Genomic DNA, 15,177 nt, shown 5'->3' with positions numbered 1-15,177 from the left:
AAGTTGAAGTGACCTGCGAGAGTCGAACTTGTAGCAGAATGTGTAAATCAACCCATATTGACAAGCGACTGGTCCCAAAGTCAGCTCCATATGGGGTCCTCTGCTGGGCTTTTGGGGAGGATCCTTACATACTCTGGTTTGGCCAGTCTGGACCCTGACATTTGTATGGCTATATTGCGACAGTTGCAAGAAACTCTAAGATTTGTGTTATTCATTATATTAATGCTAGGGGTATCATATGGTCTGGTAAATTAACACCAATAAATGTGGTTGTATTAAAAAAACTAGAATATTATGTCACATGCTGAAATTATCCAAATGTAGATGACTACACCCCAATGGAGCAATTTAATCTGTTTAATGTTAATCCTGATGGATTAAACAGACAAATGTCGATATACATACTAATCTAAGATCTACTTGATGTTGATAAATCCAGTATTAAACATGTAAACCCTAGATTACAATTAGTTTCGCAGAACTAAAGAAGGGAACATCGTGGATGCTGCTGTCAAACTGTCATGGGGTGGTCCAAGTGTCACCAACAAGTTATAAATATACTGTATATTCCAGTACTAAAATATCACATCATGTAGAGGGAGGGAGAGAGATATTAGTCCTGATCTACTATTTTCTGCCCAATTTCCAGGATAGAAAAGTGACCGGTCTGTGTCTACATCGGGAGCATACCTCAAAAAACAGTTTGGGGCTACAGATCAATATTAAGAAGAATTGCTTTTCTGAAGCTTTCGTAATACCGGAGGCCACATACCATGAAGTTATATCCATTTCCAGAGACGTAACTTGAAGCTCATTCCTAATTTCTAATGCAAAGTCTGCAACATGCTCCCCCCAATGCCTTCATGTGCCATTTATAATACTGGAATCTTCTTACATAGTGAAAGAGCTGCTAAGCCCCCTCAGAAACCGTGATTCAGGTGGGTCTGTTTTGCACCACTTATAGCTGCACCACTACAAAGCTGAAGAAGAGAAGAGAAATTGATGTAGAAACTTACAAGACCTTCATTAGAAATCCCATAACATCTAAGTAATAGAATCTTATTCTTATTTAATGTGTGATACCATCTATATGAAGACTATGATATGCTATGAATATGAAGTACGGGAAAGAAATATATCTTGGTACCGTGTTAGCCAGTAGATAGAAAAATAGTCTCGAAAGCTTGCAATTTGTTACCATCTTTTCAGTTAGCCATTAAAAGGTATCAACCACTGAGGACTCTCAATTCTAAATATGAATATGAAGTAGCATTCATGTTTCAGTGTCACGTGTCATAATGCTTTAACATGTTATACTCTTTCATAACTAAATATTAGGACAATCTTTGTAGAGTCTGGTGAATTTCCAAGGTTTGCCACTACACCTGCTATAATGCTAGATCAGATCTCCGGATATATAATACTTAAACTGTAGATGAAGTGATATTGTGTTAGGCATCTGCTCCGGCTCAGTAGGGCTTCATCACCTTCTCCTATAGCCACTGCTCTCTGCTGTTCTCGATGCCAGGTTCTGGAAGTGGCCTAGCATGCTCCCATGTCATTATCTGCCTAGGCCTATATATGGCCTAACAAGACACACACCTGTGTCTTGGTATTAAAACTCTTAGTTTTCCTGTGTCCTGTCTCCCTGCTGCTCAAGTGCTTCTAGTTCCTATTCCATACATGTCTTCAGGTGTCCTGTATCCCTGCTGCCTCCAGTGCCTCCAGTTCCTTCTCCATGCCTGCTTTCAGGAGTCTTGTCTCCATGCGGCCACCAGTGCTTCCAGTTCCTGCTCCATACCTACTTTCCGGTGTCCTTTCTCCCTGCTACCTCCAGTGCTTCTAATTCCTGCTCCATACCTGGTCAGGTGTTCTGTCTCTCTGATGCCTCCAGTGCTTCTAGTTCCAGCTCCATACCTGCTTTCAGGTGTCCTGTCAGTTGTCTCCAGTGCTTCCAGTTCGTTCTCCATGCCTGCTTTCCGGTGTCATTTCTCCCTGCTACCTCCAGTGCTTCTAGTTCCTGCTCCATACCTGCATTCCATAACACACTGTTAGACAAATATCACACTATACATATCATAAAGTACACTGCATTGATATGAAGAAAGAATGGACATAAAATAATAGAATGATGATGGTGATTATACAGTTTCCACTGGGATATTCCTAGTCATATCATGAGTAAGGGTGCAGAAATGCATTGATGCTCTAATTTATGGACAGCAGATAAATGAAGTTATTTTAACAATGCACCAATGAAGCTGAAAAGTTTTACTCCATTGAACTGGGTCCCACAACTATTACTCTTATTCCTAGTCTACATTTCATGGCTGAAACAGGAATAACTTCTTCTAAGTCCTGGCTGCCAGAAGTGGGGTTACGTGAGAAGCTGAGCACAGTTGCACAATGCTGTGTAACTCCCATAGAAATGAATGTGAGTTATGCAAACAGTGTGGCACAGCAAGCTACCCTGTTTCCACAACTCAGGAGTTTCACCACCAGTGTACCTCGTGTTTAAAGGGAACCTGTCACCACGTTTTTGGAAGATGGGATAAAAATAGCGTTAAATAGGGGCAGAGGTGGGCGTTACATTAGTGTGTTTGTTATGCGTTTATTACCCACCTAAGTTGCCGAAATACCTTTGCAAAGTCTCCGTTTTCGCCTGTCAATCAGGCTGGTCTGGTCAAAAGGGCGTTGTCTTCCCCCAGATTTTGCGTAGTTTTCCGTTGGTGGCGTAGTGGTGTGCGCATGCCCAAGGTCCCGAATCCTCTGCCAGGGGATTTAAAAGAGCGCGCTGTTCGTTATTTCATTGGTGATCGGTGGGCGCGGCCATCTTCCTTTGGCCGCGCGTGCGCAGAAGCGGCGCTCTGCTGGCCGCGGCTTCAGGAAAATGGCCGCGGGATGCCGCGCGTGCGCAGATGGATATCGCGGCGGCCATTTTCCTGAAGCCGCGGCCAGCAGAGCGCCGCTTCTGCGCACGCGCGGCCAAAGGAAGATGGCCGCGCCCACCGATCACCAATGAAATAACGAACAGCGCGCTCTTTTAAATCCCCTGGCAGAGGATTCGGGACCTTGGGCATGCGCACACCACTACGCCACCAACGGAAAACTACGCAAAATCTGGGGGAAGACAACGCCCTTTTGACCAGACCAGCCTGATTGACAGGCGAAAACGGAGACTTTGCAAAGGTATTTCGGCAACTTAGGTGGGTAATAAACGCATAACAAACACACTAATGTAACGCCCACCTCTGCCCCTATTTAACGCTATTTTTATCCCATCTTCCAAAAACGTGGTGACAGGTTCCCTTTAAACACTGTTTCTGTAACTCCTAACTTTTTAAGCTTACATGGAGTATTTGATTGGTACCGGACTTCATTCCCCTTTTGCCGGCTCTATAATTTTTCGCTGGCAATGTTAGAAAGTAGTGCTGAGAATACTTTGCAATAAAATTGTCATCCAGGAGGCCCAGCAGCCTGGTTTCAGCTGTTCACCATTCCCTAGTAATGAGGGGTGACAACTGACACTATTCCATTAACAACAGAGAAGGATGAGTTTAGTATTAACTTCTGCCAATCCATATAATTTATTTTAATATTTCCCCTGAGAAAAATATGCTATAAAAATCCTAAATGACTTATAGATGGGTAATCACAGAGACAGATTGCTATTTTACATCCAAATCAGTAAACCATAGTAGTATAGTATCATGTTAATATATCCAACTACATTACATATATATAGATATATATATACACTGCTCAAAAAAATAAAGAGAACACTCAAATAACACATCCTAGATCTGAATGAATGAAATATTCTCATTGAATACTTTGTTCTGTAGAAAGTTGAAAGTGCTGACAACAAAATCACACAAAAATCATCAATGGAAATCACAATTATTAACCAATAGAGGCCTGGATTTGGAACGATACTCAAAATCAAAGTCGAAAATCAAATTACAGGCTGATCCAACTTCAGTGGAAATGCCTCAAAATAAGGAAATGATGCTCAGTAGTGTGTGTGGCCTTCATGTGCCTATATAATCTCCCTACAACGCCTAAGCATGCTCCTGATGAGGCGGCGGTTGGTCTCCTGAGGGATCTCCTCCCAGACCTGGACTAAAGCATCTACCAACTCCTGGACAGTCTATGGTGCAATGTGACATTGGTGGGATTGATGCGAGACATGATGTCCCAGATGTGTTCAATCGGATTCAGGTCTGGGGAACTGGCGGGCCAGTCCATAGCTTCAACGCCTTCATCTTGCAGGAACTGCTGACACACTTCAGCCACATGAGGTCTGGAATTGTCCTGCATTAGGAGGAACCCAGGGCCATCCGCACCAGCATATGGTCTCACAAGGGGTCTGAGGATCTCATCTCGGTACCTAATGGCAGTCAGGCTACCTCTGGCGAGCACATGGAGGGCTGTGCGGCCCTCCAAAGAAATGCCACTCCACACCATTACTGACCCACTGCCAAACCGGTCATTCTGAAGGATGTCTCAGGCAGCAGATCGCTCTCCACGGCGTCTCTAGACTCTGTCACATCTGTCACATGTACTCAGTGTGAACCTGCTTTCATCTGTGAAGAGCACAGGGCGCCAGTGGCGAATTTGCCAATCCTGGTGTTCTGTGGCAAATATTAAGCATCCTGCACGGTGTTGGACTGTGAGCACAACCCCCATCTGTGGACATCGGGCACTCAGACCATCCTCATGGAGTCGATTTCTAACCGTTTGTGCCGACACATGCACATTTGTGGCCTGCTGGAGGTCATTTTTCAGGGCTCTGGCAGTGCTCCTCCTATTCCTCCTTGCACAAAGGCTGAGGTAGCGGTCCTGCTGCTGGGTTGTTGCCCTCCTACGGCCCCCTCCATGTCTCCTGGTGTACTGGCCTTACTACTGGTAGCGCCACCAGCCTCTGGACACTACGATGACAGACACAGCTGTGGAGAAACAGGGTCAGTGGGTGCTCTCGTCCACTGGCACGGCTGTCTTTAGCAAGACTGCATGGACCACGGCTCATACCACTGAACGCCCGCTCTATCTCCCCATGGGCAATACACTACACAGACAACACAGGGTTAAGGTAAAACAGTGTGGGAATACTTTATTGAACCACAACACACAATAGCAAACAGAACAATCCCACCATGGCTGGAATTGTTTGGTTATATGGGCGCATATAAAAGGTCACTGCGTCTCCACGTATTTCCAGTATGACACGATGTCAGAGCTCCTAGGGTCACATGGGCGCATATCAAAGATCACTGCGTCTCCACGTATTTCCAGTATGACATGATGTCAGAGCTCCCAGGGTCGCTACTCCATCTGTGGATGAACGCACAGAGAAGAGGTAATGACAAGCATAGGGAGATGACCAAGAACTGTCCATAGAGTCCATACAAGGTCCAAAGCCAGTTGACACGAGAGCCACCAACTGGCTTATCTGACCATCTCCATGGAACCAGGCGACCAGCGGGTCCCAAACCTGGCTTTCTCCAAACATATCCATGGTTCAGAGATGGTCACTGGATCAGATCTGTGTCCTTCCAACCGGAGCCGAAAACCCCTAGGTTGTTTCCTATAGAATAATAGATCAGTGTCCCTCGTGATGGTGCCATGATGAATTGGCTGCAGTCCTTTTTCTTGTCTGTTGGGTGGTTTGCAGAATGTCTGGCTGGTAGCTCTGTATTACTTCAGTCTCCAGGATGTGATCTCTGAGTCTTTTTATACCCAAGGCATGTAAGCTATTTTTAGAATTACGCAGGGTCCTTCAATCCAACATCAAGATAAGGTAAACAATGGTGATGGGATTAAGTAGCACTATTAGCATATAAGCACACATCAATAAACAAAGCTTAAGGGTACCGTCACACATTGAAATTTTCATCGCTGCGACGGCACGATTCGTGACGTCGCAGCGTCGTATAAGCATCGCTCCAGCGTCGTAGACTGCGGTCACACGTTGCAATCACGGCGCTGGAGCGATGCCGAAGTCCCCGGGTAACCAGGGTAAACATCGGGTAACTAAGCGCAGGGCCGCGCTTAGTAACCCGATGTTTACCCTGGTTACCAGCGTAAACGTAAAAAAACAAACAGTACATACTCACCCGTCGGTGTCCTTCAGGTCCCTTGCCGTCTGCTTCCTGCTCTGAGTGCAGCCGTACAGTGAGAGCAGATCGCAGCACCGCTGCGCTCTGCTCTCACTTTCCGGCCGGCACTAGTCAGAGCAGGAAGCAGACGGCAAGGGACCTGAAGGACACCGACGGGTGAGTATGTACTGTTTGTTTTTTTACGTTTACGCTGGTAACCAGGGTAAACATCGGGTTACTAAGCGCGGCCCTCGCTTAGTTACCCGATGTTTACCCTGGTTACAAGCGAAGACATCGCTGGATCGCTGTCACACACAACGATCCAGCGATGTCAGCGGGTGATCAAGCGACGAAAGAAAGTTCCAAACGATCTGCTACGACGTACGATTCTCAGCAGGGTGTCTGATCGCAGTAGCGTGTCAGACACTGCGATATCGTAACGATATCGCTAGAACGTCACGAATCGTAACGTCGTAGCGATGGAAATTTCAATGTGTGACGGTACCCTAACACACTCTATGTACAGTCACTATTACAGACTTAGGCCATGTGCACACGTTCAGTATTTTTCGCGTTTTTTTCGCGTTTTTTCGCTATAAAAACGTGATAAAAACGCGAAAAAAACGCTAACATATGCCTCCCATTATTTTCAGTGTATTCCGCATTTTTTGTGCAAATGTAGCCTTTTTTTCCGCGAAAAAATCGCATCGCGGAAAAAAAAGCAACATGTTCATTAAAATGCGGAATTGCAGGGGATTCCGCACACCTAGGAGTCCATTGATCTGCTTACTTCCCGCACGGGGCTGTGCCCACCATGCGGGAAGTAAGCAGATTATGTGCGGTTGGTACCCAGGGTGGAGGAGAGGAGACTCTCCTCCACAGACTGGGCACCATATAAGTGGTCAAAAAATAAGAATTAAAATAAAAAATAGTCCTATACTCACCCTCGATGTCTTCCCGCCTCTCAGCTGCATGCTGCCGCTTCGGTTGCTGTAGCTGGTGTGCGGTGAAGGACCTGTGATGACGTCACTTTCTTGTGATTGGTCGTGAGCGGTCATGTGACCGCTCACGTGACCGCGACGTCATGGAAGGTCCTGCGCGCACACACCATCTATACGGAACGGACGCCGGTGAGGAGATCAGCTGTCTGCGGGTGAGTATAAGCATTTTTTTTATTTTTTTTATTATTTTTAAACATTCTATCTTTTACTATAGATGCTGCATAGGCTGCATCTATAGTAAAAAGATGGTCACACTTGTCAAACAGTATGTTTGACAAGTGTGACCAACCTGTCAGTCAGTTTTCCAAGCGATGCTACAGATCGCTTGGAAAACTTTAGCATTCTGCAAGCTAATTACGCTTGCAGAATGCTAAAAAAACGCGAAAAAAACGCAAAAAAAAAAATGCGGATTTCTTGCAGAAAATTTCCGGTTTTCTTCAGGAAATTTCTGCAAGAAATCCGGACGTGTGCACATACCCTTACACAGTATGTTAGATAGTATATCAGTTGGCAAGTCTGTCTTCTTGACCCACCAGACATAAACACTTAAATTCAAAAGCCAATATACAGATAAAAAGCCAGTTTTTTTTTTGGTTTGCAAAAACATGGTTGTCTCGGAAATTAAGATACAATCTGGTTTCTTCACATTCCTCCCCCAGCTTAATTAACCAGACATGATAGGCTTCTGATCATCCAGTTTCCCTAGAGCATATTCCACATGCTCCCCACGAAAACAAACTCTATATGCAATTGAAGAGCAACCACTGGTATCCACTGGGTGTCATGTCGGACGCTGTTCATACCAGGTTGTTCGACAGACAGCGGTAATTCCGCTTTTGACCACTATGTGCTCATTGGTGTCGGCTAGATTTTATCTAGCTGGTCCGGGGTTAATTTACCTGATGCTCGGATTGGAAGCTGGGCCATGCCCATTGCCTTTAAATAGTTCTCCTGAACATTGGGCGTCGCCGATTATAGCTTCTGTCTTGTGCATTGTTATCTCGGTCTGGAGTGGTGAGCTAGTAGTTGGAGTATCGTTGCTGGTGGTGTATTTCCCTTTGTCTTATTTACTCCTTCCTATATTTGTATTTATTTTGCCCTGCACATTTATAGTGTATTCCTGAGTGACTGCGGCGTGGTGTATATTTTCCGTTATCCTTGTCTGTGTTAACTGTGGGTATTGGTGTATGATATTTTCACTGGGTGGTGGGTGGTGGTTTCAGCCTAGGGTTGAAACAGGAGACAGGGCGAGGGTCGAGGCCTAGACATGCACACCATCAGTGTAAACTCTAGGTAGAGGGTCAGTCAGGATTTCCCTAGTCTGAGGGAAATTGCAGGGGCCCGGGTTATTAGCTCTTGCCCACCTAGTCTCCCCGTGACATTATCGGCCTTTAAAACAAAAAAAAACAAAACAAAAAAAGGGGTTTCCTTTTTTTTGTTTTGCCATGGATCCCATGACTTCCATAACCCGCCAGTTGGAGGCGCTGTCCCTACAGGTCACTGAGTTGAGGGGGGCAGTGCAGCAACAGGGACTGGCAGTATCTAATGTGCAAGCTGGAGCAACAGGTAGAGTTGCTGAGCCTAAGTTTCCATTGCCTGAAATATTTGCTGGGGAACGCAGTAAATTTGTTTATTTTCATGAAGCTTGCAAACTATATTTCCATATGCGCCCAATCTCCTCAGGTAATAAGGCTCAGCGTGTGGGCCTGGTGTTGTCATTGTTAAGCGGGGATCCCCAAGCATGGGCGTTTTCTTTGCCATCTGATTCTGCTGCATTTGACTCTGTGGAGAGTTTTTTTTCCTTTCTTGGAAACATTTATGATGAGCCAGACAGAATGGCTCTAGCAGAATCTAAGATACGCACTATTCGCCAGGGGGAGCGAGTTGCAGAGGATTACTGTTCTGAATTTCGTCGCTGGGCGATCGATACACAGTGGAATGATCCAGCGCTGCGGAGTCAGCTTATTCATGGGGTTTCTGGAAGGGTTAAAAAAGCCCTTCTGATGTACGAGACTCCTACTCCTCTAGATTCCGCTATGAGTCTGGTTGTCCGCATTGATTGCCGTTTGCGTCAGGGGGAGCATGAGACACCGCCTATGGGAGAGGGTTTAGGTTCACGTGTGGTTGCTGCAGGTGAGCCCACGGAGCCTATGCAAATCGCAGGGGTGTCACATGTGAAGCGTCGAGCCCCTGAGCTCAGGAAGCAGGGAGCCTGTTTTTACTGCGGTAAGACTGGTCATTTTATTAACATCTGTCCTCTACTGTCTAAGAAAAACGCAACGGCGGAAAACTTCTAAGCTCAGAGGGTGTGGAGGAGACCAATCTGAGCTTATGTATATCCTCCATGGTGGTTTCTCAATGCATGCTCCCTGCTAAGGTTATAATCACTGGCAGTGAGCTGCCAATTACTGTTTTTGTGGATAGTGGTTCAGCCACAAATCTCATTGATGAGGAGTTTGCGCACACAGCAGGTTTTAGGATTGAAAGACTGCCTCATCCTATCCGCGTGGTCACCATCAATGCTGCTCCTCTCTCACAGGGGGAGATTACTGAATTTGTGGCTGAGGTGAAACTCCACATTGGGGTTCTACATTCCGAGCAGGTTACATGTAAGGTGCTCAGGAATCTTCCTGCTCAGGTGGTTTTGGGTTTTTCATGGTTGTCTATGCACAACCCGGTAATTGACTGGAAGACTCAGGACATAATTCAGTGGAGCGAATTCTGCCAGAATTGCCTGGCTACATGTGTGTCTGCTGTGACTTCAAGCGTTCCGGAGTCACTTCTGGATTTTGTGGATGTGTTCTCTGATAAGGGTTGTTCAGAGTTGCCGCCACATCGCCCCTATGACTGTACTATCAGGTTTAAACCAGGGGCCAAATTGCCTAAAGCAAGGATGTTTAACATCTCCGGTCCGGAGAGACAAGCATTAAAGGATTATATTGCTGAAAGTTTGAGCAAAGGGCACATCAGGCCTTCATCCTCGCCTGTGGCAGCAGGGTTCTTCTTCGTGAAGAAGAAAGATGGCGGATTACGCCCGTGTTTGGATTTCAGGGAATTGAACCAGATTACGGTTCGTGATCCATACCCTATGCCACTAATACCAGATTTGTTCAACCAGGTGGCAGGTGCTAAGTGGTTTACCAAGCTTGACCTCAGTGGGGCGTACAACCTCATAAGAGTCCGTCAAGGTGATGAGTGGAAGACGGCTTTTAATACCCCTGAGGGTCATTTTGAAAATTTGGTGATGCCATTTGGGTTGACTAACGCACCTGCAGTGTTCCAATATTTCATTAATGATGTGTTTTTGCATGTTTTGGGGAAATTCGTTATCGTGTACCTAGATGACATTCTCATATATTCTTGCGACCGTGATACTCATTTAGATCATGTCAGGCAGGTGTTACAGCTTCTCAGAGAGAATAAGCTGTATGCTAAACTTGAGAAATGTGTATTTTCTGTTCAAGAGTTGCCTTTCTTGGGTTATATTGTGTCTGCTTCTGGTTTTAAAATGGACGCCGCTAAGGTGCAAGCGGTGCTGCATTGGGAACGGCCTGATAACCTGAAAGCACTTCAGCGGTTCCTTGGGTTTTCTAACTACTATAGGAAATTTATCAAGGATTTTTCCATCATTGCTAAACCGCTAACTGACATGACTAAAAAGGGTACCAATTTCTCCGTTTGGCCTGAGGCTGCTGTGCTCGCATTTGAATTTCTTAAAGGGCCACTGTCACCCCCCTCCAGCCGTTATAAACTAAAAGAGCCACCTTGTGCAGCAGTAATGCTGCATTCTAACAAGGTGGCTCTTTTAGTTTTAGGTTCAAGTACACCCCAAATAAAGCATTTTTATACTTAGCCACAATTCCTGTCTCTAGCCAGGGAGGCGGGTCCTCACTCCCCAGCTCGAACCGCTCCTCTGCCGTCACTCCAATCTTCCTGCGCTTTCGGCGCCGCCCCCTAAGCGCTGTTATCGTTTCAAAACCGGCTCCTGCGCAGTGTACTGCTGTGCTGCGCAGACGCAGTAAGCTCTGGCCGTCTGACGTCCCAGCCAGGCTTGCAGACTGCGCCTGCATTGCGGCCAGCCACTTTTGGAATCCCCGCCCCGCACTGTGTTATGCATTATGCACAGTGCGGGGCGGGGATTCCAAAGGTGGCTGGCCGCAATGCCCGCGCAGGCGCAGTCTGCAAGCCTGGCTGGGACGTCAGACGACCAGAGCTTACTGCGTCTGCGCAGCACAGCAGTACACTGCGCAGGCGCCGGTTTTGAAATGATAACAGCGCTGAGGGGGCGGCGCCGAAAGCGCAGGAAGATTGGAGTGACGGCAGAGGAGCGGTTCGAGCTGGGGAGTGAGGACCCGCCTCCCTGGCTAGAGACAGGAATTGTGGCTAAGTATAAAAATGCTTTATTTGGGGTGTACTTGAACTTAAAACTAAAAGAGCCACCTTGTTAGAATGCAGCATTACTGCTGCACAAGGTAGCTCTTTTAGTTTATAACGGCTGGAGTGGGGTGACAGTGGCCCTTTAAGAACAGTTTTGTTTCAGCCCCCATTCTTGTGCAGCCAGACGTATCAAAACCTTTTGTTGTGGAAGTCGATGCCTCTGAGGTTGGTGTGGGGGCGGTACTATCACAAGGCTCATCTTTGAGTGATTTGCGTTCATGCGCCTATTTCTCCAAGAAACTGTCGTCCGCCGAACGTAACTACGTTATCGGCAACAGGGAGTTGTTGGCAATAAAGTTGGCCTTTGAGGAATGGCGACACTTCTTGGAGGGGTCGGTACATCAGGTTACTGTTATTACCGATCATAAGAATCTGCTGTATTTGGAGTCAGCCAAGTGTCTGTCCCCCAGGCAGGCTCGCTGGGCATTGTTTTTCACACGGTTCAATTTTGTTGTCACTTACAGACCGGGGTCTAAACACACTAAAGCGGATGCTCTGTCCAGGTGTTTTCCGGGGAGAGAACCTCGGGAACATCCAGTACCCATCCTCTAAAAGGGTGTTGTGGTTTCGGCTCTCACTACCGAGGTTGAGGCTGAGATTGCCGAGGCTCAGGAGGAGGTACCATCTGAGCTTCCCATCAACAAATCTTTTGTACCGCTTCATCTCCGCTTAAAGGTTTTGGCGGAGCATCATGATGCTGTCCTGGCTGGCCACCCAGGGGTTAGAGGTACCTTGGAGTTGGTGTCACGTCGGTTTTGGTGGCCCAAGATCCAACAGGACGTGGTCTCATACGTGTCAGCTTGTACCACGTGCGCTAGGGCTAAGACGCCCCGCTCCCGTCCTGTTGGCACACTACTTCCTCTTGAGGTACCTAGTAAGCCATGGACGGAAATCTCCATGGATTTCATCACTGATTTGCCCTCCTCAGCTGGGAACACGGTCATCTTGGTGATTGTTGATCGGTTTTCAAAAATGTCGCACTTTGTGTCTTTGCCTTCGTTGCCTAACGCTAAGACTCTGGCTCAGGTATTTGTGCAGGAGGTGGTCAGACTTCATGGGGTTCCGTCTGACATCGTGTCTGTTAGGGGTACTCAGTTTGTGGCAAAATTTTGGAAAGCATTTTGCTCACGGCTGGGGATCAAGTTGTCTCATTCTTCGGCATTTCATCCTCAGTCAAATGGTCAGACTGAGCGTATGAACCAAAATTTGGAACAGTACTTACGCTGCTTTGTCTCTAATAACCAGGAGGAGTGGTCTACCTTTCTTCCTTTGGCTGAGTTTGCTATCAATAATCACCGCCAGGAGTCGTCTGGGGAGTCTCCGTTTTTTTGTGTTTACGGGCTACATCCTCAATTTTGTACTTTGAGTCAGAGGGGCTCTTCCGGCGTTCCAGAGGAAAACCAGTTAGGAGCACAATTGTCATCAGTCTGGAGGAGAGTTAAACAGCGCCTGTTCAGTGTGGGTGCTAGGTACAAATGTGTGGCTGACAGTAGGCGTGTGCCAGGTCCGGACCTGAGTGTGGATGACTGGGTGTGGTTATCCACAAAAAACATAAGACTCAAAATACCATCCCTTAAATTGGGTCCACGGTTTATTGGTCCATTTAGGGTCGCCGCTGTCATTAACCCAGTAGCGTACCGATTGGAGCTTCCTACGGTGTATAAGATACACAACGTCATACCTCCCAACTTTTGAAGATGGGAAAGAGGGACAAAGTTTGCGGCGCGTGAAGTGCGCCGCGGCAAATTTTAGGCCACGCCTCTGACCACACCCATTCATAATTAGTCACACCCATATCCACGTCCCAACCACACCCATTTAGCACTGCCGATCACACTGTTTCATATACAATAATTATAAACAAAGAAATATGGCCACACAGTGCCCCATACTGTATAATGGCCACACATGATGCTCCATACTGTACGATGACCACACATGACGCTCCATACTGTATACTGGCTGCACATGATGCTCCATACTGTATAATGACCGCACATGATGCTCAATACTATATAATGACCGCATATGATGCTGCATACTGTATAATGACCGCACATGATGCTCCATACTGTATAATGACTGCACATGATGCTCCATACTGTATACTGGCTGCACATGATGCTCCATACTGAATAATGACTGCACATGATGCTCCATACTGTATAATGGCCACAGTTCTCCATACTGTATAATGACATACAGGCACGCAGCTCACACCCACAGCTCACACACACAGCTCACAGCTCACACACGCACGCAGCTCACACACATGCAGCATCACACACACTCACGCAGTATCACACATACACATGCAGCATCACAAACGCAGCTCACAAACACATGCAGCTTTGACACAAATGCATCACACATGCAGCCATCACACACACACGCAGCCATCACACACACACGCAGCCATCACACACACACACGCAGTATCACACATACACATGCAGCATCACAAATGCAGCTCACAAACACATGCAGCTTTGACAAATGCATCACACACGCAGCCATCACACACACACACACGCAGCCATCACACACACACACGCAGCCATCACACACACACGCAGCCATCACACACACACACGCAGCCATCACACACACGCAGCCATCACACACATGCAGCCATCACACACATGCAGCCATCACACACACGCAGCCATCACAGACACACACGCAGCCATCACAGACACACACGCAGCCATCACAGACACACACGCAGCCATCACAGATACACAAGCAGCCATCAGACACACACGCAGCCATCACAGACACACACGCAGCCATCACAGACACACACGCAGCCATCACAGATACACAAGCAGCCATCAGACACACACGCAGCCATCACATACACACACGCAGCCATCACAGACACACGCAGCCATCACACACACACGCAGCCATCACACACACACGCAGCCATCACACACACATGCAGCCATCACATACACACCAGATACCTCATACACACACACACACACACACACATGCAGCATCACACAGCTCACACACACACACATCACACAATCTCCTCTGTAGTGCAGGGGCGGCTGATGTCCATGTGCAGCTCTTCAGTTTTTTCTGCTCACAGCTCTGCACTGTCCCTGCACCTCCCCCGTCTCTCCTTCTCTGCCGGGATAGCAGATAAGAGCAGGAGAAGCCGGAGCTCCGTCTCTCCTTCTCTGCCGGGATAGCAGATAAGAGCAGGAGAAGCCGGAGCTCCGTGCACACACAGGAGGTAGTGAGTCGCTGACCTTTCATCTTGATTACTGCTGGCTCTCTCCCTCAGCGTGGCAGCGCCGCACAGGGGTCGGGGGGGGGGGGGGCTGCGGGGTCGGTCGGGAGGTGAGACCCAGCTTTTATAAAAAAAAACAAAAAACGACACAAACCTTATTCAGATGCCGCCCCCTGCTGCATTGTCCCCGCCCTAGGCACGTAATGTGAGGCAACTAATGTCCCGTCCGGGATCCCGGGGCTGACTGTCAAAATCAGGACAGTCCCGCGGGATCCGGGACGGTTGGGAGGTATGAGAATGTTTAAAGGAGTATGCAAGTCACATACTCAAAGTCATATAACCGCCTGCTGCCGTGTCTGGAGAATCCTCACAACGTGCGATGTGAACGCTGTGAAGA

General features: G+C 47.4%; 1 long non-coding RNA gene across 1 annotated transcript in view; it reads right to left on the bottom strand.

Moving 5' to 3' along the window:
* Window positions 1-778: 778 nt before the first annotated feature.
* LOC143785739 (uncharacterized) overlaps window positions 779-15,177 on the bottom strand; it is a 28,202-nt gene continuing 13,803 nt past the window's right edge. Inside the window, exons 2-3 of the long non-coding RNA XR_013218069.1 lie at window positions 1,918-2,031; window positions 779-980 (exon numbers count right to left, since the gene is read on the bottom strand). This is a non-coding gene — a long non-coding RNA (uncharacterized LOC143785739). The remainder of the gene's footprint in view (window positions 981-1,917; window positions 2,032-15,177) is intronic.

Source organism: Ranitomeya variabilis, chromosome 7 (genome assembly GCF_051348905.1).
Source record: "Ranitomeya variabilis isolate aRanVar5 chromosome 7, aRanVar5.hap1, whole genome shotgun sequence".
Taxonomy (NCBI): Eukaryota; Metazoa; Chordata; class Amphibia; order Anura; family Dendrobatidae; genus Ranitomeya; species Ranitomeya variabilis.
Note: the sequence above shows the minus strand (reverse complement) of the source record. Positions and strands in the feature narration are given on the sequence as shown.